The 23597-nt window shown below is 39.3% G+C and overlaps 1 long non-coding RNA gene across 1 annotated transcript; it reads right to left on the reverse strand.

The window, feature by feature from the left end:
- Nucleotides 1–971: 971 nt before the first annotated feature.
- On the reverse strand, nucleotides 972–13898 carry LOC144994311 (uncharacterized). Its single transcript, XR_013657798.1, has 3 exons — nucleotides 13716–13898; nucleotides 10043–10164; nucleotides 972–9217 (listed from the first exon to the last, which is right to left on the reverse strand). It is a non-coding gene; the product is annotated as an uncharacterized LOC144994311 (long non-coding RNA).
- Nucleotides 13899–23597: the final 9699 nt, after the last annotated feature.

Raw genomic sequence — 23597 nt, forward strand, 5'->3', positions numbered from 1 at the left:
CATGATCACTAAAGTATGTTTGTACAACTGTACATTCGACTTTATATTTTGTTGTTTTTAAGTACACATGATCGATTATCGTATTTTTTAACGTTGTGTTTTCAGAAACCAGTTGAATAAAACCTTTATGTGCCATGAAATCAGTTATTGTCTTCGAGTTTACTAGATTGTCATTGAAATCACCCATTATAGCAATGGTATCACCCAGGGGCTCCAACAGATCGACTAATTTCTTAAGGTTTTCTCTAAATAATGAAATGGCATATGATGGTGGACGATACAGAACTGCCACGACTATGTTCGATTTAATAAATCTGTGCACTAAACATTCAATATCTACACTTTGTACCTCTACATGTTCAAACAGGATATTTTCAACGGTGTACATTCCAACACCACCATGTTTTAAGCCTTTAATGACATTCAGTCTAGGATCTACTCCACTATAAGACAGTGAGCGTGGCATACTATAAAAATTGTAGCCACTGATGTTCAATGCATCAGTAAAAGGGGCATTTGGAAGCCATGTTTCAGTTACAGCTATGCAGTTAGCATGTAACTGTTTTGTGCACAAAGCTAAGTCCTTTACATGCCACTCTAAATTTTGCACATTCATAAGGAAAATGCTAAAGTCACATGAACTAGAAGTGAGATTTTCTTTATTTATTAGATATTGAGGCATGTTTGCCACATATTCAGAAACTGTTTTGTTACAATAAATGGCCTGTTCCTTAAAATCTTGAATAATTAAACCAGACAAACTTGTTACGCGGCTTAATGCAACATAAGCCTGCCCAGGAGCAAAGGTTTTTTTCAAAGACACAACAACATTATCAATGGTAAGACCCTGAACTTTATGAACAGTACAAGCCCAAGCAAGTTTTAGAGGAAACTGACGTCTCAGACCACCTCTTCCTGTGAGTCGTTCCTCTTCTGGAACAATGGCTACAGAACCTGAGACAAGCCCTGGATGATTTTCATACTGTTTCTTCCGTTGTCTTCCAATGTCTTTATTATCAAAATTCACAAAAACAATTTGTGGAAAGTCAGAGTTTCTATAGACAATATCAGTCACAATTCCACATGCACCATTGACAAGACCATCTGCCACATCAACATTTTTACAAAGCATGACACGTGCATTTTTCCCCAAAAGAAGTCTTCCTGCTAAACAAGTATTGTTAGCGTTTGAATGATTACCACTTAGTAACACTTGTCTACCTGTTTCCTTACAATTTACATAATCTTGAGCTTTAATAGTTACATAATCTGGACAGGATGAATGTAGATGGGTTAAATTATGTTGATTTACTTGACCATTAGTTGGGAAAATATGTAAAGCAGCGCTGCCTTCTCCCGTTTCACGTGACTTCAATTGTTGGATATCACTTTTTAACATTTCAGTACCTTTGCATCGTGTCCTAACTCTGCCGAGTAATTTGGCAAATTCCTGATCTTTTTGGCGTACAATGGTTTCCAGGCAAACAATTTTAAACACACCACACCAAAGATCCATACCCACATTTTCTACATACAATGGTTTTCCTCTCACTGGAGGTAATTGAAAGAAATCCCCAACTGCAATAATACAAACATTTCCAAACAATGCAGAGTTACCAGTTTGCTTTATTTGCCTCAGACGCCCATGAATATATGCTAATAAATTATGATCTACCATGGATATTTCATCAATTATCAAAATCTGTAAACTGCTGTAAATGGCACGTAAAGAATTTAATTTTTCCTCACCCAGTGGTGTGTAAGGTAAGCGGACATCTTTACCAATACAGAAAGTGTTGTGTATAGTACTTGCTTGTACATTAAACGCAGCAATTCCTGTGGGAGCTGTCAACAAAACACAGATGTCATCTACATGACGACAAAGAGGAGACAATAGTCTATTTGATTCATATTGTATTGCTTTAATTAGGTGAGTTTTACCAGTCCCTGCACCTCCTGTTATGAACAGGTGGAATGGTTCTGGCTTTTTTCCCAAAACCTTTTCCACACACCATTTTCTCACTTGGTAAAAAATATCCATCTGAATTTCATTTAAAGAGCGAATTAAAGCCAAGCCATCACTACGAGGCATTTTTGTTTTATTCAGTTGAAAGAAATGGCTATGTTGAGCTGAAACTCTTAAATCAGGAATATCAAATTCCTGTTCATCATCTACACTTTTTTGGTTCTGCAACAACTCTTGACACTCAAGTCTTTCCAATTCTTGCTCAGGGCATAATTCACACCAGCCATCTTCAACTACACCAGCATTATCTATCCCTTGCTGAGCATTAACCAATTTATCACCATCAATTTCAAATTTACTTCTGTTTAATGTTACCACGGACTTTACCAACTGCAGACCTGAATTACCAAGTCTTATCGTGCCCTTATGAAAAAAGTCTTGATACGTTTCAAAACCTTGAGGTTTCAGCTGGCTATCGCTGTAGTATGGCAAAAACAACTGCAGATTGCTTTGATAAAACAGTTCAGGCTGTTTTGTTTCAGAGAACTTAACGTAACGTACAACAGCAGGTTGTGTGCGGGTTCTTTTCACAACATATCCAGTGTTGTTGTTCAACTTTATTCGCTTAGCAGCACTTTCATTTTTTGACAACACACGAAATTCGGAAGCAAATACTGCTAAACACATTGAAGGAAAATCATCACTCTTAGGTCTGTTCTTATATCTATCCACAATGCTTGTCATCCACATATCATCTGTACTAACAGAATGCTTTGATGCTTTTTCTTTTAGTACTTTTAACGGTAAACTCATTTTAACAGTATTTTCACCAACAGGAAGAAACACAACTTTCCGAGAGCACTCTTTCAAATGTGCATTTGTCAGTCTATAAACACTTTCTTGAGCAGATACATCTCTGTTGTGCAAATATGTACTGCCTAATGTTTTTAGACTCTCTTTGGCAGAAGCATTTCCATCCCTGCTTGCTTCCTTTTGTGCACACTGCAATAATAAACCCATTTCCTTCTCTGATTTAGAGATGTAAGAAATGATGTACACAACACATGCGTATGCGTCGACAACAAACTGTATATCCATATTAGCATTCCAGCATTTTAACAGTGGCTTGCTATATTGATTAATCCAAACTTCTTTAAGTTGACGTTTCAGCACAACATGGGTTTTCCGAGCACAACAGTTATATGCAGTTTCAAATGTGCTTTGGTGTAACCCAACAGATTCAAACAAATCCTCAACATTGTCACAAGTTGGCCCATCAGTTGAGAGAGCAGCTTTAATGTGTGCAATCAATGCAGAAGCCTCTTTTTTCTTCAATTGCTGTGTCTGTGCATTTTCTTTACAGTTGCAAGACTCTTTCTGTGATAACACACATTGACAAGACTGTGTCTCTTCAGCACTTGTGCTACGTGATATGAATGTACGCGCAGAAGGTGGTCTAGGAAAATTAAAACGACACACAGTTCCTTTTTTTTTACATGTTTTCGCATGTGTTTCAGAGTGTTTTTGCACAGATGTTACAATTTCCAGTAAGTCAATATTTGATGGTAACTCACAAGTCACATAACGATCAATAAATGCAATCACTTCAGCATCTGTATTTCTGTCAATTACAGGTGCATCCTCTATCCAAAACAGGCAATGAAGATGTGGTGAGCCTCGTTGCTGAAACTCCACCCTATAAAAATAATCCTTAATTTTTCCTATAGGACATGCAGGCGACATAAGAACCTCTTTCAGAAAACAATGCCAACGAAAATCAAACATCCGAGCAGCAGTGACAGGATTCCGACGCAAAAGCTCACATCTGTCTGCCCATTCCAACTGCTCCACAGTTTCAGTTCTACCTTCGTGCTTCAGAATGCAGGAAAGTAAATTCTTCCACCGCATATCAGCTGAAGAAAATGAACAGAACCATGTGGGGATTCCAAGCTGCCTCACACAAGCCATGAGGTCTTTCTGGGCCGCCTGCCAAAAAGCTGGCGTACCTCTAATTGGTTTTAAAAATCGGTACCCATCATCAAATTCCAACATCCTTTTAATGGAATCATCACTATTCAACAACTCTCCAGTAACTACTCGTTTATTTTTAAAATTATACTTACCTTTTCTTACTGCAATCGAAACATTTGAAACGACCTTTTCTAATTCTGTCATATATTGGGCAAAAAAAATATATTCCACATTTTGTGCAAAACGACAATCAGCATTAAGAATCCTGTTGTTAAAATATCGTGATAGAGTTAAAGGATGTTGTCTTCCATCATGATATGTTGGTCCACCCTTGGGAAACAACACAGGAAAACACTTAGCCTCATTTGTAATATCGGACAACAACTTCACCGGACTATTGCCTTCAGCGGGAGCTACATTCAAAATGTGATCAAAATATTGATCCAAAGCCTCTTGACCAATGTCTACTGGCATTAGACAAGTGTCCTGGAACATGCAATGCTGCTGTCTATCATGCAGAAGTTCATCTCCTAAAACATTTGAAACGTCAACATCTGCAGTGCATTCAACATTTTTTTCTACAACATCAGATTTTTCTTTACAAAAACCATTAATCCAATCATTATTAAATTTCACGTTGTTATAATAAGAATTATGGCTTTGTAAAAACTGTAAAGCCTGCTTAACACGTTCCGTATCAACATACTGATATTCATAATGTCCTTTATAAGTAAGCTTCCGTTTTAATTTCACAGGCACAAGAGAACCCTCAATAGACATGCGTGGTAACAAAAAACTGGTTTGTTCAGTATTTGCAGGAACACAAGTAATAGGTCCATGCACACCATTCTGCCCACCTTTGGGCAATGCTAACAGTTTCATAAATGGAATATGTAACGCTATTAGATGTTGTTCTAATTGATTTAAACATGCCAATTCTGCTGGTATAGGTTCAAGTTCTAAGTTATTTTTAACACTTTCAGCTGGTACTTGACCTTTTTTTATTTTAGCATGACACGTGTAACAAATCCACAACTTGCTTCTTGGTGTTTTCATCCATTCACAATTTTTTGAGCAGTTAGCATTACAGGTATGCAAATAATCAGAAGTGATACATTGATCAGCAATAAGTTCAAGTCCTGCATTACTGTAGGACTCTTTTCTACAATGTAATACTTGATGTTCAAATAACAACCTATGACATACACAACAAACAAACCCGGGTCCATCCTTAACTTTATCCAAAAATTGTTTCATCACAACATCAAACTCTTCTAACCGTTCTTTATTCAATTGTCGCTTCAATTTATTCCCATCCAACACACTTTTCCTAAAGTGAGGATCTTGATGATATTTTCTAGAACTCAGTGCTTTAACATTTTCTCTATGAGTAACATTACTGTGATATTTTCTAGAACTCAGTGCTTTAACATTTTCTCTATGAGTAACATTACTGTGATATTTTCTAGAACTCAGTGCTTTAACATTTTCTCTATGAGTAACATTACTGTGATATTTTCTAGAACTCAGTGCTTTAACATTTTCTCTATGAGTAACATTACTGTGATATTTTCTAGAACTCAGTGCTTTAACATTTTCTCTATGAGTAACATTACTGTGATATTTTCTAGAACTCAGTGCTTTAACATTTTCTCTATGAGTAACATTACTGTGATATTTTCTAGAACTCAGTGCTTTAACATTTTCTCTATGAGTAACATTACTGTGATATTTTCTGGAACTCAGGGCTTTAACATTTTCTCTGTGAGTAACATTACTCTGATATTTTCTTTTACTCATTTCCTTAACATTACATTTGTGTAACAAATCCAATTTATACTTGTTTTTACTTCCATTTTTTTTTTTATCTCTGTGTAAAGGATCAGTTCTGTATTTTGCAGCACTACGTTCTTTAACACACGTTCTATAGATAGCATTTTTCTTATACTTATTTTTACTCAATTCCAATGCTCTGGATCTATGCAAAGAATCAGATTCATATTTCCTTTTACTCATATCTTTTTTCTTTTGTTTATGCTGTTCAATTATTTGATAATGCATTTTGTGGTAAAAGGATCTCTTTTTTTTTAGATACTTAGAAAAAGAAGATTCACCAACTGAATCACAACTAACATTATGTGGTTGAAAAGAACGGCATCTTAGCAGTGGTGTGTCAGAACAAATACTATTGCTTTTACACCAATTGGCACATCCAGCTTCACCACTACAATGAACACAGACAACAACCTCATAATATTTCTTATCACATTCTCGCAAATAAATTCCTTGATTTCCAAATATTCTATTTACAGGCTTATACTTTCTCCATATGCTACCATTGTGTACAAAAATTTCTACTCCCAAAACATTTGAAGTAGCTTGAATGTCAATCTCAGATACAAAACTGCCAACATATTTCATACGTGACTTCTGAATGTACTCAGACACTGTTCCATAGCCTTTCTCCAGCAACTTCATATGAATGTCACTGTTCTTTAGCATAAACTTAACAACAGCCAGTCGAACTCTTCTATGACAATTTTCAGATCCACTAATGACTCGAGAAATAGCACGAAAAAAACTATTGCCATCATTTAATGTGACCTCTGTCTTACAAATAGAACCAAGCGTTACATTATTAGTTGGAATGTCTTCATACTGCTTCACAAAATCTAAATCAATATGTTTTGACAACAAAACTGCACTCTCAAACGACAATGGATAAAAACTGAAAGCATTTTCAACTAAATTGTTACTTTGATAGATTTCACTGTTTTGGTGATCATTGTTAACCAATGCACTAAACAAAACTTCATTACAATCACCAACTTCAGACCTGCCATGTTTAACACTCTTGCAATCTCCTTCTGACAGCATTTCTGAGTCTCTTTTGCGTTGCCTCATATTATGACCCAAATTATTTTTTTCCATAGATTTACACAACCCAAAACAACGCTGCTGCTGAAAAATTTCAACGCAAGTTACAACTTCATAATGACACTCATTTATATTTTGCAAATATATGCCTTGTTTAGATATGGCCTTACGTTGACAGGCATATTTCAACCAACGTTCATTGTGAAATGTATACACACTCACACCCAAGTAGTCAGCTGTAGCTTGAATTTCAACCTCTGTAGCCCAACTACCAGAAAATCTCATTCTAGAAACATTGAGATATTCATCCACAGACATATTTTCAGATCTCAAAAGAGAACTATAATTTCCAACATTCTTTTGTAAATGTGTGACAACTGCACGTCTTAACTTTATGTGATTTTTCTCTGTACCACTAATAACTTTGGACACAGCCCTAAAAAAACAATTGCCATCGGCTACTATATGATCAGTTTGACATGGAATTCCCAACATATCAACCTCTAGAGGGTTAGAACAAGCAGTGTTTTCACAATGCACATTCAGTTGTTTACACAATGCTTGTGTAACATCAAAATCAACAGGGTAAAACTCAAGTTTCTTTGATGAAACATCACCAAGAAACTCAACATCCAAACTAGCTTCATTAGCATCATACCATTTTGTCTTCTTTGATTCACGTTGCACAGTAGAAAGCTTACGCTTTCTGTTACTTTCATGCAACAGTAAGGGACTAGTTTGAACATCTAAACTGCACCCGAAACCAAACTGTGACCCAGTATTTAATCCAGTTTTACAATCCTTCTCAAGCACACTTTGTTTATTTTTCTCACTATGATCATTGTCAGTAACAGCAACGGATGCAATTTCAAAAGCCATTTCTTTCCCTGCAAGTGAAATACTCAAGCAACAAATATAATTGTATAAATCATTAAGACTAGGAAGGTACATGATAATACTTCTTCCATTTACATCTGCCATTCCAGTACCACTGCGTGCATGTGAATCCACCACAGCATAATGGCCGTTTTCTGAAATAACAGCACAAGTACTACTGCCTATGGTCAAAAAACATGTTTTATACTTGACAAGCATGTGCTCCAGTCCCTTTTTAAGAGTTATCACTTCACCACTGTCAACAAATTTACCATTACTCACATTAACAATCCCAGAAACGTATTCACCATACTCAAACTTAAATAATTTACCATCAATTTCAGAATCCATGGGCAAATCAGGTACTGACAAAAACTTCAAATTTCCAGGGATGATTTTGTTTTCACACACCGAGGAGTAAAGCTGATCACCAAGAAACACAACATGGTCCAAGTCTGTTGCCTCCCACTCAAAAACACTACGATCCGTGTGTTTAGCCATACTCACCAGGGCTATTGCCATGCACTGCACACCTCTGTTTTGAAGCTGCCGATCTCCTTGATGAAAAGATCCCCTTACACAACGTTCTGTGTCAAATCTGTTACAATTGTTTTCATTTAAAATCACTGAAGATGATTTTTTTTTTAAATTAATGCATTTTTTTCCAATTTTCAATGAATTTTTGCGTTCCATTAACACTTTACATTGTTCGCCAACCACAACTTTGTCATTTAACTCCTGAACATGTTCTTTTATAAAACCAGTCTGTCTTTTGCCCAAAACTGACTGATTCACACGTGCATCCTCTGCTCCCAAACCAAATGTATTATTACACCCATCCCAAGAAGCTTCTTTCACAAACATTGAACTGATGCCAAACCATTCTGCATTCAAAGACTTTTTCAAGTTCCAAATGTGCAACATCAAGTCATTAAAGCAACTGTTGAAAACAGCCACAGATGTTCCAATATTAGAAAACATTCCAGATGAATCTCGTGCACCACAATCGACCACAACAAAATACTCTTTGTGATGAATGACAGCACAAACGAAACCCTGCAAATCCAACAAACACAGATCTTCCTCCATCAGTCGCTCCTGCATCATTTCATACAGTGAAAAATCTTCACTCTTTGAATCACCAGAATACACAGGCTCATTGATAGCAACATCCCAAATTCTTCCAAACACACTGAGCTTTTCAGAAACCTTGAATAACTTTTCGGAATTGTTCACACATCCATCACTTCCATTAAATGAACAAACCAACTGCACACCTTCATTTCTAATATTGTCAACATCAGCGTCCCTCCATGTACACACTGGAGCAACAACATGGTTGATTGCAGCCACAACACAACATGTAAGAGATGTTGTACTATCACTTGAATGTGTTAATCTTACTTTCATTCCAGAAATCAAAGGCTTCTGTATTTGCTCCTGACACACACAACCAGAAGTTTTACCTTCTTCTTGAACCTTACACACTTTGGTGCGACGCATATTAAATCCCTTCTTTCGTGGCATCTATAAAAAAAATATATAAAAATGAAACCACCAGTAAAATAAGATCATCATTTCTATTATGTATACCTAAAGCAATACATTTATGCCACACAGACCAATAATCAAAAACAAACAATATTTTCAGACTATTGGAAAATAGTTCTACACAAATAAAAGTAAAAATAATAATAAATGTGTCCTAAAATACAGTGTTCCCCAACCCCCGGGCCGCGGACCGGTACCGGTCTGTGGGTCATTTGGTACCGGGCCGCACAGAAATAATAACTTACTTCCGTTTTTTTTATATCTGAATCTGAAAGAAGTTTTATTTAGAAAAGTTGCCCGATTCTGTGTGACTGTCACACCCGTCTGTCAACAGTAACGCAGACCAAGGTGCTCCTCTCGGCCACGTGATAAGTTACTGCTAAAATAAAACCCAGAAGCTAGCAAAATGAGCCTAGGGGAAAAGGCCCGGCCAGGAGACAGGAGGAGCCTTCCACTTCCAGAAAAGAAAGCTACACTTAACAGACAGTACTTTTTTGCACCATGAGTATGAGAAGGGGGGAGGATGATGAGACCCATGCAATGTTCCATTCATGGGTGTCAAAATTAAAGCTCGGGATGTGTGTTGTCACGTATCTGTTACTCCTTCTGCGTGGCGTTGCTACAGTAATCCTCCACCAACATCTCAAAGACCGATCCATTAACTTAAAAAATGTGCAATAAAGTTTATTGAAAAAAGAAACCTTATCCGTGAAAACCTTGAATTACGTCATACCGGGCCGTGGCGCTAACTAGGTTGGGGAGCACTGCTATAGATTATTAAACACTGCAAATTTAACTTACCTTTACCAAACTCTTAACTGGCTTACAAAACAAAAGGCTCTCTGGAAAAACCAGCAAACAGCTCCTCTCTGTTGTCCAGAAATGGTCAGCCACTGGTGTGGAAGATCCCTCAGAGCAAAACTCTGGAGTTACAAATAAAATGTAAAAGGAATAAAAAAAATTAACATTTATTTAAAACAAATACATAAACTTTAATAGACATAAAATGGTAAATGCTCTCTGGGAGGCTAATCCATAGAGGAGGTCCATTAAAACTGAATGAGGCCTTTCAGTGTGTTTTAACTTTTGGGATAACCAAAAGGCCTGTATCAGAGGACCTCAGGGTCCAGAGGGGATCATACTTTAAAATATCAGATAAATATGAAGGCCCAAGACCATACAAACATTTATAAACTAATAAAAACTTTAACATCAATCCTAAAGCGAACAGGAGGCCAAGCAGCCATTTTAAAATCTGTGTTCCTGCAAATATATTCATACTGGCTGCCACACACTTATAGATTATTTGAAGAAATTTATACACAAATTTAACATGTGTCCTATATTAGATTATTAAACACTGAAAATTGAACATAAAACCTAAAAAGTACTAAATACGTTGGAACTGATCTTCAGTGGAAATACCCACGGGTCGGCAGGCGTTTATAAACCGCGGTCAGGTGAGCCGACATCTGTGGAAGTGCGGTCTCGCTAGCCGTCACTGACTTTTTGCATGCGGGTTTACATCATAGTTTACATCATAGTTTACGGTGCACACCGCCAGCGAGCTGAAAAGACGGTATAAAGCGCTAATATCACCCATGTCAGTTACTCATCAAATAACATGTACTGTGCTCAGAAATCAATGAGAGATATTGCAGCTCTAGATTGTCTTTTGATGTACAGATTTATTCCTTTATTGCATGTCTGACCATTCTATAATCAACTACCAAGAAGAATGTGTTTGTTTGAAATTATGCAATCAGACAGATTCTAAAGGTGAGTTTGAACACTAACAAGTGTTTTGTGTGTTGTTGAGCACGGCATGGAATGAAACAGAAATAAAGATTCTCCACGTAAAATGACATCTGATCCAGTCATGTCAATTCATTCTAAAGTGGCTTCTGTCCAAGATTACACAAAACTTTCAGTGGATTATTGTTGTTAATGATGTTCACTAATATAACAGCAAGTTTGAAGAAGATTTACTGTATAAAATTAGAGATATTGCCATTATAGTCTCACTGAGGCTGTCTCATTCAGTCAGCATAACATGGAAACCACCCAAAATGCCAATTTATTAAAAGATTACACAAACATTTCAATGGATTATTGTTAGTTATGCCTTTTCATTCATAGTATTACGTATAACCATCCAAAATAAAATTTGGTACAAAGGTGACGCCAAACATTTAACATATTATTGTTGGAAGTGTTGTTCACTAACTACACGGCAAGTTTAAACAAATTTGACTGAAGAATATAAGAAAGTCAAGTTATAGACCACTTCACAGTCATAGTGTAATATTTAAACCTTACAAAATACCCTTTTTTCAAAGGTGACGCTAAACGTTCACTGGATTATTGTTAGTAATGGTGTCCATGATCATCACAGCAAGTTTGAAGAAGAATGACTGTAGAAAAGTAAAGATATTGACATAATAGACCAATTCAGGCCTCCTTATTCATAGTATAAAATGTTTATAAACCGGTTAAAGTGGCATTTTGGGTGGATCAAATGTTCTTTAACTATGAAGGCAGGATGCCTAGGAGAATTAAACTTTAATATCTGTAATTTTCTCCTGTCAATATTCTTCAAAATTGCTGAGATTATCATGAACATTATTACCAACAATAATCCAGTGACTTTTTTGTGTAATCTTTTAATAAATTGGCATTTTGGGTGGTTTCCATGTTATATGCTGACTGAAGGAGACAGCCTGAATGAGACTATAATATCAATATCTCTAATTTTATACAGTAAATCTTCTTCAGGCTTGCTGTTATATTAGTGAACATCATTAACAACAATAATCCACTGAAAGTTTTGTGTAATCTTGGACAGAAGCCACTTTAGAATGAATTGACATGACTGGACCAGATGTGTCATTTTACGTGGAGAATCTTTATTTCTGTTTCATTCCATGCCGTGCTCAACAACACACAAAACACTCTTGTTAGTGTTCAAACTCACTTTTACATTCTGTCTGATTGCATATATTTCAAACACACACATTCTTGGTAGTTGATTATAGAATGGTCAGACATGCAATAAAGGAATAAATCTGTACATCAAAAGACAATCTAGAGCTGCAATATCTCTCATTGATTTCTGAGCACAGTACATGTTATTTGATGAGTAACTGACATGGGTGATATTAACACTTTATACCGTCTTTTCAGCTCGCTGGCGGTGTGCACCGTAAACTATGATGTAAACTATGATGTAAACTATGATGTCAACGCGCATGCAAAAAGTCAGTGACGGCTAGCGAGACCGCACTTCCACAGATGTCGACCGCGGTGTTTAAAAAGTATTATGTGAACTGCTATATATTTGATCAATTAGAAAGGAGTTTCACTACTTAATGTGGTTTAAAAACTGTAAAAACTACGTTCGAATTCCAAGAACTATAAAGATGGCGGAATGACTACAAAAACCGATCTCTGAAACGGATAGAAAGTTGTTGTTTGTCGATCAGTATCGATTCTACGTGTCATTTTGTACATTTGTGTCCGTTAAAAAGAAAATTCGTCGGTTGGTTTGCTTTAAAAAGTATTTTAAAAATTACGTTCGAATCAAATTGCCATGACCACTTCCGGTTCAACGAAGGAAAAGTTCAAATCATTTACGTTCGTCCTATCGATTTTAAACTTGTACGGTTTTTATTCAAAAAAATTGTTTATCAGAGGGTGAGTAGTGTTGTCTTAAGGCCTGTTCACACCGGGACGAATTTCGCCGGCGATTTTCGCCGACGTTTAACGCCTCGTGACTAAACAAAGGCCACCAACGAGAGTGTGCACACCGACGCGAAAAAACGCCAGGCGTTAAAGCGTCAAAAAAAAAAAACGCCTCGGGTTCGTTTTTTTTTTCGACGCGTCGCGTCGAAATCTACTCGACCAATGAGAACGGCGCTTTTGCTCACGTGTCTGGAGCTTCTGAAGTTACAGTAAAACACAACTTGGGGGCGCTCAAACACAAAACTGCCTTGCTGAGCACACATACCAGCGAAGAAGATAGACGCCAAGTAGCGTCTACACAGCCGCGAAGCAATAATGACGGACATTCTAAAACATCCCCGAACCAAGCACCAGTTGGAGCTACTGGTGCTTGAAATATTCATGTTTTCTTTGTTTGATTCTGACAAGCGTGTAAATACTTGCTCTCTTCTTCTGAGGGAAAAGCGAGTTTAAGAAGCGTAAAGTTGCGCAGCGCCACCTTGTGTACAGGAGTATTTCTGTTTTACATTAAGCGCCATCTAATGTCAGGGAATGAAATTGCATGTTCACTCCACTCATCGTCAGCGAAAATAGCCTGGGTGTGAACACAAAAAACGTGGCGAAAAACGCTGGCGAATAACGCCTGGCGAATATTCGTCCCGGTGTGTACGGGCCTTTAGTGTGAAAAAGGTCGTTGATTTACAGTAACGGTCCTTTTAAAGTCGCGGGAAAATTCATAATGGTCGTGACTAACCTCGAGTAAAGTTGAAGACCTCCTCCTTCTTCTCACTGGGGGTCCGGTGGTCTTCCTTGCTGGTCAGGAGCGTCGAAGATCGAAGTGTAGTAGAAATGAGGAAAGCCCTTAAAAGAGCTGTTTTTGCTCTAGTTCGGCAACCTTGAGTGAAATTCTCCGTGGGGTGTGGTTCTCCAGTCGTCCAGCAGGGGTCGAGTAGAGGGAAGATTGATATGAAAATCCCCTGGGGTGATTGGCTTGACCAGCTGCTTGACTCAAGGTTTCCCTTTTCTCGTTCGTATTTGATGAAGTAGGTTGATTACATGTTATTTTTTCATGAAATAATAGAAGTTCTACTTAGTTTAGTTCCTTATGTATGTGTAGAACATTTTATAGTAATTATTGTATTGATCATTAATCCGTTGTTGAACATTCTAGCTATTGAGTTTGTTCTCATTTGCATGAGCTCTCCCATGGACCAATCAGACAGCTCCGTTTTTAGTTTGACTCCCAAGGGTTGAAATCTAATAAAATTACATTCCAATCCCAAAGTGGTGGTGTGCTGTCTTCTTTGTGTTATGTCTGTGTGTTTTGTGGGTGATTCTGTTAGATAATTCTCACAAGAAACGTGTGCTATTCCGGGGTCGTGACGTCATACTTCCCATGATGCTTTGCTGGTGGGGGAAATTTCAAAAGAACTCTCTTTTTAATCCCTTGGAGAGTTTGTTTCCAATAAGCAATAATTTTACAGTACTGTTGAGATGTGCTTTGTATGATGTGAAGGGTAGAGTTCCAAAATATTTTTTAACTTAAAAACCATAACTTTGGGTGGTGTTGCCAACAAAGGTGTTCCAAGATACAGGCTGGTTCAACTTAACGTCAGTTCATTCTGAATAGAGTCAGTCTCCTGCAAAACAGTTGATCATCAAGTGATCCTCAGAAGACTCAGACTTTGTCAGAATTCCTGTTCTCTCCTGTAACTCCTGGAAAGCCTTCAAAGATCGGCATCATGCAGTTCCCTGAATTTCATAACAATTTGGACACCCCGTGCTTTCTACTTTTCTATCTCAGGTGTTTACATAAAGCGCTTGACACGAAACAAAAGTGGCGCATTACCGCCACCACCTAGTCTGGAGGGGAACTACTACTATTTAACACGGAGAATGACACCTATTTGTCAAAGTACAAACATAATACATATGAACATTTTACAAAGACTATTTATGAATCTGCTATGTTTTGACCATGGAAAACGTGGCCGATTTTCTAAATAATAAAATTACAAACACTTTGGTGGCGATTTAATGTATTTGTTCAGAAATAAACCCTCAAGTCATTAGTCTATGGCAATATTTTTTTTTTTTGCCGCTGAACGATTTACAGGGTCTTGCGAGGAGGCTTTTTTTCAGTAGTTTTCTCTTCCGTCTTACTGAAAATAGCTTTGAATATGAATCTGACCCTGTTCCTGTTGGCAATAATTCAACCATTTCTTGTGAGATCAAACCGAAAACGAGCAGATATGCAGCATCACAGGACAGCAAGGAGGAGAAGTTGACGTCTCAGAAGATTTCCTCTGGATGGCCTGGCCAGACATGAACAACCTGTGAGTCAAACTTAAAGTTTTTTTTTTTTTAGTTTAACTTTTTTAGTTAAAGCATTTGTCACTAATTGTTCTTAAGGTTACACAATCTGCTGGGTAAGAGTTTAACATTCTTTTTCAACATTGAGTTGTATAGTCTAACTACATGAAACACTTGACACCTGAGTTCAAAGTTTAGTATTTTTTATTCAGAGTCAAACCATATCACTTGTTTGAAAACAAAAATACTTTCATTTATTAAATACTTTCATTTTTCACCCAGTAAAAAAAAAACACAAGATTTTTCAGCATTTAAAAATACTTCATAAACTAAAATGTAAGACATCAAAAATAAATAGAAACATTCAAAAAATGAGATTTAATTTCCTCAATGAAATACATTAATGTTCCATTTTACAGAGTCTTCCACGTCTCTACTGCTTTGCCAACAGAATAGGGTGATTAAGGTGGTTAAATGTTTCTCGTAGACCCTATAGTGCTGCTTATCAAACGTGGAGCTTTGTTAGATGCATCTAACTCTGAAATCTCAGCTTCCTGAGACAAACAGCTGAAAGGTTTTTTATCAGAGTAAACTTATACCCTTGTGAGGATCTCCTGTTGTAATTTTGTGAACATCGGACAAAGCACAGAGAAAATACAGGGCAGAATGTGCCCCATGCAATAACTAGGTGGCGCTATAGAGCTCGTCCAAAGTTGTCATATCCATGGGTTAAGAATGGAAGCTTCATCATATCCATTGATTTTCAGTGAGATCGGACAAGGAATGTGCACGTGAGAGCAACATTTGGGCATGGCGAGACGCCCAACTTTGCCGCTCTGTCACGACCACACCCCCGCTTTGAAAGTTATGGTTTTTTATCAGAGTAAACTTCAATGGTTTTTCAACAGGTGGACGTCATTTTGAGGTGTGTTTGCTCATCCTACTTGGAGCAGTGATGCTCCAAGTAAAACATGTCATTTCCTGTTGCCAACAGGTGGCGCTACACCTTTTCCGGATTCTTCCACCTCTGATGTGTTCAGAGTCAGACTACAATCATGCACATAAACTTTGGATCAGATTGGATTATGCATGGCTGAGTAATGGCCATTTTTCTTTTCATGGCGTGTTTTCGAAATGACCTCCATTTTCGACGCGCGCCACGGTTACAAACAACCGTAAAAACTTAAAAGCTTCGCAATTTAACATCGGACATGTGTTTAGTTTACAAAACCAAAGTTTGGAGTAATTATTCACAAATCTCTAGGAGGAGTTCGTTCTAGAAGGAGGCCTGCGAATGACCAAAATACACCAAAAATGACATATTGACACCAATATAGCAGACTTCCTGTGCAACTGACAGCTTGGTCCCAAGAGACTTTTTTGTAGGTTTGCATCTGATGAACATGTCCTGTAAATATCAAGCTTGTATGTTAAAGAACATGGCGGGGCTCGCGAAAACAAACATTGTAGGTGGCGCTATCGAGCCGTTTTTGTGCACTTATGCAAGTGCTGTCTATATAAGTTGGAGATATGTAAGAGGCATCTCATTCTGAAATCTCAGCCTCGTGATACAAACGGCTGATTTTTTATGAATTTTTAATTATCTGACTGCAACGCAATCAACCACTTCCTGTTTGGCGGTGGCTTGCGCAGGCACCATCAGGTGTACACCCATGAAACTTTAAACGATGAGAGAAAACCCTTGTGAGTATCTCCTGTTGTAATTTTATGAACATCGGAAAAAGCACAGAGAAAAGATAGGTCAGAATGCGACAAAAACTGTGTTTTTCAATAACTAGGTGGCGCTATAGAGCTCGTCCAAGATTGTCATATCCATTGGTTCAAAATGGAAGCCTCATCACCTCCATCGAATTTCAGTGAGATTAGACAAGGAATGTGCACGTGAGAGCAACTCTTCTGTGCACGGCGAGACGCCCAACTTAGCCGCTCTGTCACGACCACACCCCTGCGTTGAAAGTTATGGTTTTTTATGAGAGTAAACTTCAATGGCTTTTCAACAGGTGGACGTCATTTTCAAGTGTGTCGGCTCATCCTACTTGGAGCAGTGATGCTCCAAGTCAAACATGTCATTTCCTTTTGCCAGCAGGTGGCGCTACACTTTTTCCAGATTCTTTCACTGCAGATGTGTTCAGAGTCAGACTACAATCATGCATATCAATTTTGGATCAGATTGGATTATGCATGGCTGAGTAATGGCCATTTGTCTTTTCATGGCGTGTTTTCGAAATGACCTTGAAATCCGACGCGCCGCCACGGTCACAAACATCCGTAAAAACTTAAAAGCTTCGCAATTTAACATCGGACATGTGTTTAGTTTACAAAACCAAAGTTTGGAGTAATTATTCACAAATCTCTAGGAGGAGTTCGTTCTAGAAGGAGGCCTACAAATGTCCAAAATAGAGCAAAAATGACATATTGACACCAATATAGCAGACTTCCTGTGCGACTGACAGCTTGGTACCAAGAGACTTTTTTGTAGGTTTCCATCTGATGAACATGTCCTGAAAAAATCAAGCTTGTATGTTAAAGCATATGCGGGGGCTCGGGACAAATGTCACTGTAGGTGGCGCTGTCGAGCCATTTTTGTGCGCCCATGCCAATCTCCTGTAAAATACGAAATTTTTCGCGACTCCTGAGGTGTGTGCCAAATTTGGTGAGTTTTGGGGTATGTTAAAGGCCTCAAAAAGGCGATTCTTCCGTCGGAAGAAAAAGAATAATAATAATAATAATAATAATAATAATAACTCTTACAGATACAATAGGGTCCTTGCACTCCGTGCTCGGGCCCTAATAATAAACATTCGAATTACAATAGGGTCCTTGCACTCCGTGCTCGGGCCCTAATAAACCTAACAGATACAATAGGGTCCTTGCACTCCGTGCTCGGGCCCTAATTAAAGCTACAAGTAGCATTTAGCGGGCCCGAGCACGTGCGACCGCATGGCACGAGCGACCGCCCCGTGAGCAACGCCCTGCTCGAGCCATTCTCGTCGTTTTTTCTTGTCCATTCTGGAGCTCCAAGCTAATGTTAATACGACAGCAGCCTGGGGGGGGGGGGGGGGGGGGGGGGGGGGGCTGTAATCTGTTGCCTTAAGGGACAAAGACTTTTGCATATAGCATGAAAAAAATTCAAGCAATGATGATAATTGCTATCACTGTCCCTAAGGATGAGAACAATAGAACTCATTCAATTTCCACTACAATGTCTAGATGAGTGTCAGCTATGTCTGATAACTTGGCCAATTAGCTGGACCGGGATCTTGCAAAGTGCAGGTGGTTAACGTCCAGTGTGATGAGTCTGTGGACGGCAACAGTACAGCATAGCTTTTGGTTTCCACAAGAGAAGAACTCCTGACACATCTGCCCTAACAGACAACTACAAGAGGAGTTGAAATGTATAACACGGTGAAGGAGTTTTTGTGCAGAAAAAGGTACAATTAGAAAAGCTGGTAGCAGTGACTGCAGATGGGACTCCTGCTATGATCAATAGACAAACAGGTTTCATCACTCACTGTAAAGCTGACCCAGACTTTCCAAAATGTCTGCATTACTGCTGCGTCATTCACCAGCAGGCCTTATGTGCAGAAGTGATTGGCTCTGGACATATAATGACTCTTATTCTGAAAATCGTAAACAACCTCAGCTGCAAAGCAAAACAGCACAGGATTTTTAAGGTGCTATTGGAGGAGATGTCTGTTGAATATGGTGAATATGAACATTGTGAATCTGAACTTGCATTCTTGACTGACATTACTGGAAAACTAAACCACTTGATCTGCGAGCTGCAAGACAATGGCAAAACTATTTTTTTTTGACCAGCCTGCCTGAGCCAGTGTTTTTCTTGTGGGGATCTTTTCTGCCAGGGCTTGTCAGCTTGGTCAGTGGATGTTGCTGCAGTTGTTTCCCTTGCTGGGACAGCTGGAGTTAAACACAGCAGCTCACGGCTCTGAAGTGGACCCCGTTGCTGTCCCAGTCTGGATGGGCACTGTGGCGATGTTCCAATGGCCAGGCTGGCTCCTGGTATAAAGAGATTCCCAAATACCATTTCCTAACCGCAGAGCCAAGGATGTGTTTACATGTTTAGGTCAAAAATGTGATGGACAGCTTCATGTTGTCTTTTGATGTAAGTTTAAACCTAAACATGCCACCCTGTTATTAATCCAGTTGATATGGTTCTCCATCTGTGTCTAGGTGATAGAAAAGCATTTTTTTTTTATATTTAGAGCTCTAAGCAAACAAACAGTTGTCTATATAAAAGAGCTTTTACAATTGTGCACTTTTAGCAGGTCTCTGAGTTCATGTGACCAATGTATGGTGGATTTTCACAGACCTTGTTTAAAACTGAAGGTGAGAGAGACTTAGAGAAATGGCTTCATTGTTCTGGAGTTCTTTGTTTCATCCACAGAAGAGTAGAATTGGTGATTGATTTTGAAAAGCTGCTGAAAAAAGTATCTTTTTCAAATTGCAATTTCTAACTTGGGTTTTACATTTTGTGTTCCATTTTTTGTGCTTTAATTGGGAAGCATTTGTTATTTGTTTGGTGTTTTTAAGGTTCTGCAAATATACACATCATTTTTTAGAGACATTTGTTATCAGTTGTGTTTGTTGATTTGTAGTTTAATTTCATTGGATGTATAGATGTCGTGTGGGGGGGAGGCTCGAGATCAGGTAGGACCCAGGCGCAGAGACGGGAGGCAAACGGGTTCAGGGCAAGTGGGTTTATTTAACTAACAAAAAGCGCTGCAGAGCAGGATGACAAAACTAAAAACAAAAACTTACTGTGGCATGGCAAGGGACATGGACGCCAGACAAGAAGACGTGATCAACATGAGCAGAAGTTAATGGACCAGCACAGGAGGAAGGGAGAGACAAGACTTATATACAGACAGGGCAGACAAGACACAGGTGAACACGATTAGGGCAGATGGGGACCAAAGGAAGTAAAACTCAAGAAACATGACAAGACAGGAAACCTTTCAAAATAAAACAGGAAACAGAACCAAACAAGACAAAACAAGAACTAAAGCGAAAAACAAGACAACAAACTGAAACCATGACAATAGAAAGGAAAAGAAGTTCAAACATTGATTATAAAAAAGGATATAAGAGATAAAAAAAAAGAAAAAGGAAAAGAAAAAAGATAAAATATTGATTTAATTGCATTTTGAATGAATAAAAAACAATGATTAATAGAATCAGAATCAGAATCAGAAATCAGAAAAAGTTTTATTGCCAGGTTCAGTAGAGCGCACTTTACAAAACGAGGAATTTGACTTGGTGTATAGTGCAATTAAGAATAAGTTAAAAATTAAGTTAACAACAACAACACACTATATACAGTAGAGTAAGGTGACTTAAAGTGGGAGCACAGATGGGCTGGGATGGTGGGGCCTGTAAGTGGCACCGACAGTCCTTTGGTGGGCGGGGGGGGAGGGGGGGTCACCTGGGGGAGTTGGGGTACTGTTCAGCAGGCTGACTGCAGTGGGGAAGAAGCTGTTCTTGTGGCGCGAGGTCCTGGTCCTGATGGACCGGAGCCTCTTGCCAGAAGGGAGGGGCCGAAAGAGATTATGTCCTGGATGAGAGGGGTTGGCTACAATCCTGGCTGCCCGCCTCCAGGTCCTGGAGATGTGCAGCTCCTGGAGAGACGGGAGGTGGCAGCCGATCACCTTCTCTGCTGAGTGGATGACGCGTTGCAGCTTGGCCTTGTCTCTGGCCGTGGCCGCAGCGAACCAGACTGTGATGGAGGACGTGAGGGTGGATTCGATGATGGCATCGTAGAAGTCTACCAGCATCTTTTCAGGGAGGTGAAACTTCTTCAGCTGCCTCAGGAAGTACATCCTCTGCTGGACCTTCTTAGTGATGGAGCTGATGTTCTGCTCCCACTTGAGGTCCTGGCTGATGATGGTTCCCAGGAAGCAGAAGGACTCCACAGAGGTCACCGGGGAGTCACAGAGGATGACAGGGGGGAGGGGGGCTGGGGCCTTCCTGAAGTCCACTGTCATCTCCACTGTCTTCAGAGCATTAAGCTCCAGGTTGTTAGCGCTGCACTATGACACCAGCCTGGCTATTTCACTCCTGTAGGCCGACTCATCTCCGTCAGAGATGAGGCCGATGAGTGTGGTGTCGTCAGCAAACTTCAGGAGTTTGACAGACAGGTGACCAGCTGTGCAGCTGTTTGTGTACAGGGAGAGTAACAGGGGTGAAAGGACACAGCCCTGGGGGGATCCGGTGCTTGTGGTCCGAGTATCTGAGACGAGCTTCCCCAGCCTCACATACTGCTGTCTGTCCGTCAGGAAGTCTGTGATCCACCTGCAGGTGGAGTCAGGCACATTCATCTTGGAGAGTTTTTAATACTAAAGATGTATGAAAGACATACCGAAAAAATATGTCTTTCAGTGTTTAACTGGCTGTCTTTGGATTATGCATGCCTGAGTAATGACCATTCTTACTCCTCATCTCTCTGTTCACTGCTTGCTAATTTACATAGCAGGGGTCCCAGCAGGAGGGGGCGGGGTTGTAACACGACTCCTTCAGCAGAGCCAGGCTGAGAGAGGCTTTGACATGTAAGATGTTAGATGTTAGAATGCTAGATGTTAGAATGACCAGTTCATTGTATATCTATGAAAATATTCAGGGAGCTATGGGACATGTTCAGCTATAGGTGTGTGAAAATTGGTGTCGATTGTTGAAACATAAGTTACCATAAAAAAAATGTTTGTTTGGAGTCTAGACAGATTTAACACAGGTTTTTGGATGAAAAAGGATTTTTTATAAATCATCTGTTACACTTTTAAGTCTGAAAAAAATATGGAAGGCAGCAAACACAGATCTCTACCGTTTTTAATTTTTTTGTGCTGATATTTGAAAGATAAGTTATGCAAAAAAATAGGTGTTTGCAGTTTTGCCTAAAAAGACGTTTTCGGACCTTTTTGGATCAAATGTTGTCTAAAAGTTCACCTGTAACTTCAATCATTCTGAATTTTTTTAGGAAAACTAAACCACTTCAACTGTGATCTGCAAGGCAATGGTAAAACTATATTTTTTATGGAACAGCCTGCAGTGTTTCTTGTGGGGATCTTTTCTGCCAGGGCTTGCCGGCTTGGTCGGTGGTTGTTGCTGTTACCAATCCAGTTGATATGGTTCTCCATCTGTGTCTAAGTGATATAATCAGAATCAGAATCGTTTATTGTCATTGTACATGGGGATACAATGAAATTGCAGCAGCCTTGGAGTGAAGGAGTTACATAAAATAAAAATAAAAATAGAATAGAAAAAGAAATACTGTATTTACAACTCTTAACAAAAAATGAACAATATGGACAGAAACTGTTAAATATTAAATATTTGTGAATAAAATAGAAAGGAATTACATGAGTTGCTGTGAGCACAGCTTTATAAATATCAAGTTATTGCACAGTGACCCGGTTAGACAGTCAGGATATTGCACGCATTGTAGTAAAATTAGAGTGAGGTGTGGTTGGTGGACGTATGTGCATTCCGTATGATAATTGCCTATGGAAAAAAGCTGTTTCTTAGTCTGTTTGTCCTGGTTCTGATGGACCTGTACCTCCTTCCAGAGGGCAGCAGTTCAAACAGAGGGAAAGCAGAATGGGTGGAGTTAGTGGTGATGCTAGTCACTCTGCTGATGCAGCGAGACTGGTAAATGTCCTTCAGTGAGGGGAGGGGGCAGCCGATGATCCTCTGCGCTGTCTTTACCACTCTCTGGAGACTCTGCCGTTCTGCTTCAGTGCAGTGGGAAAACCACACTGTGATGCCATAGGACAGAATGCTCTCAATGGTTGAGCGGTAGAACGTTACCAGCAGCTCCTGGCTGACGTCGTTCCTCCTAAGTTTTCTCAGGAAGTGCAGGCGTTGCTGGGCCTTCCTGATGACAGTCATGGTGTTGTTAGACCATGTGAGGTCAGCAGAGATGGTGGTGCCCAGGAGGGTGAAGCTGTGGACCCTCTCCACACAGTTTCCATCGATGTAGAGTGGGGGTGGATCTGTTCTGTTCTGCAAACTGGTGGGGGACGAAGATTGGAGGGAGGGAGTCTTTGATGTGTCCCAGGAGCAGCCGCTCCAGACACTTTGTGATTACAGCAGTGAGTGCAACTGGGCGGAAGTCCGTGAGGAAGGCTGTGGATGAGGACTTTTTGGGTATCGGGATGATAGTGGATGACTTCAGGCAAGCAGGGATGAAAGCCTGAGCTAGCGACAGGTTGAAGATTTTTGTGAAGACCTGGGAGAGTTGATCGGCGCAGGCCCGCAGAACCTTTCCGGGAACTCCATCAGGTCCCGCCGC

Source organism: Oryzias latipes, chromosome 8, assembly GCF_053564925.1.
Source record: "Oryzias latipes strain Hd-rR chromosome 8, Olatipes_Hd-rR_3.1".
Lineage (NCBI taxonomy): Eukaryota > Metazoa > Chordata > Actinopteri > Beloniformes > Adrianichthyidae > Oryzias > Oryzias latipes.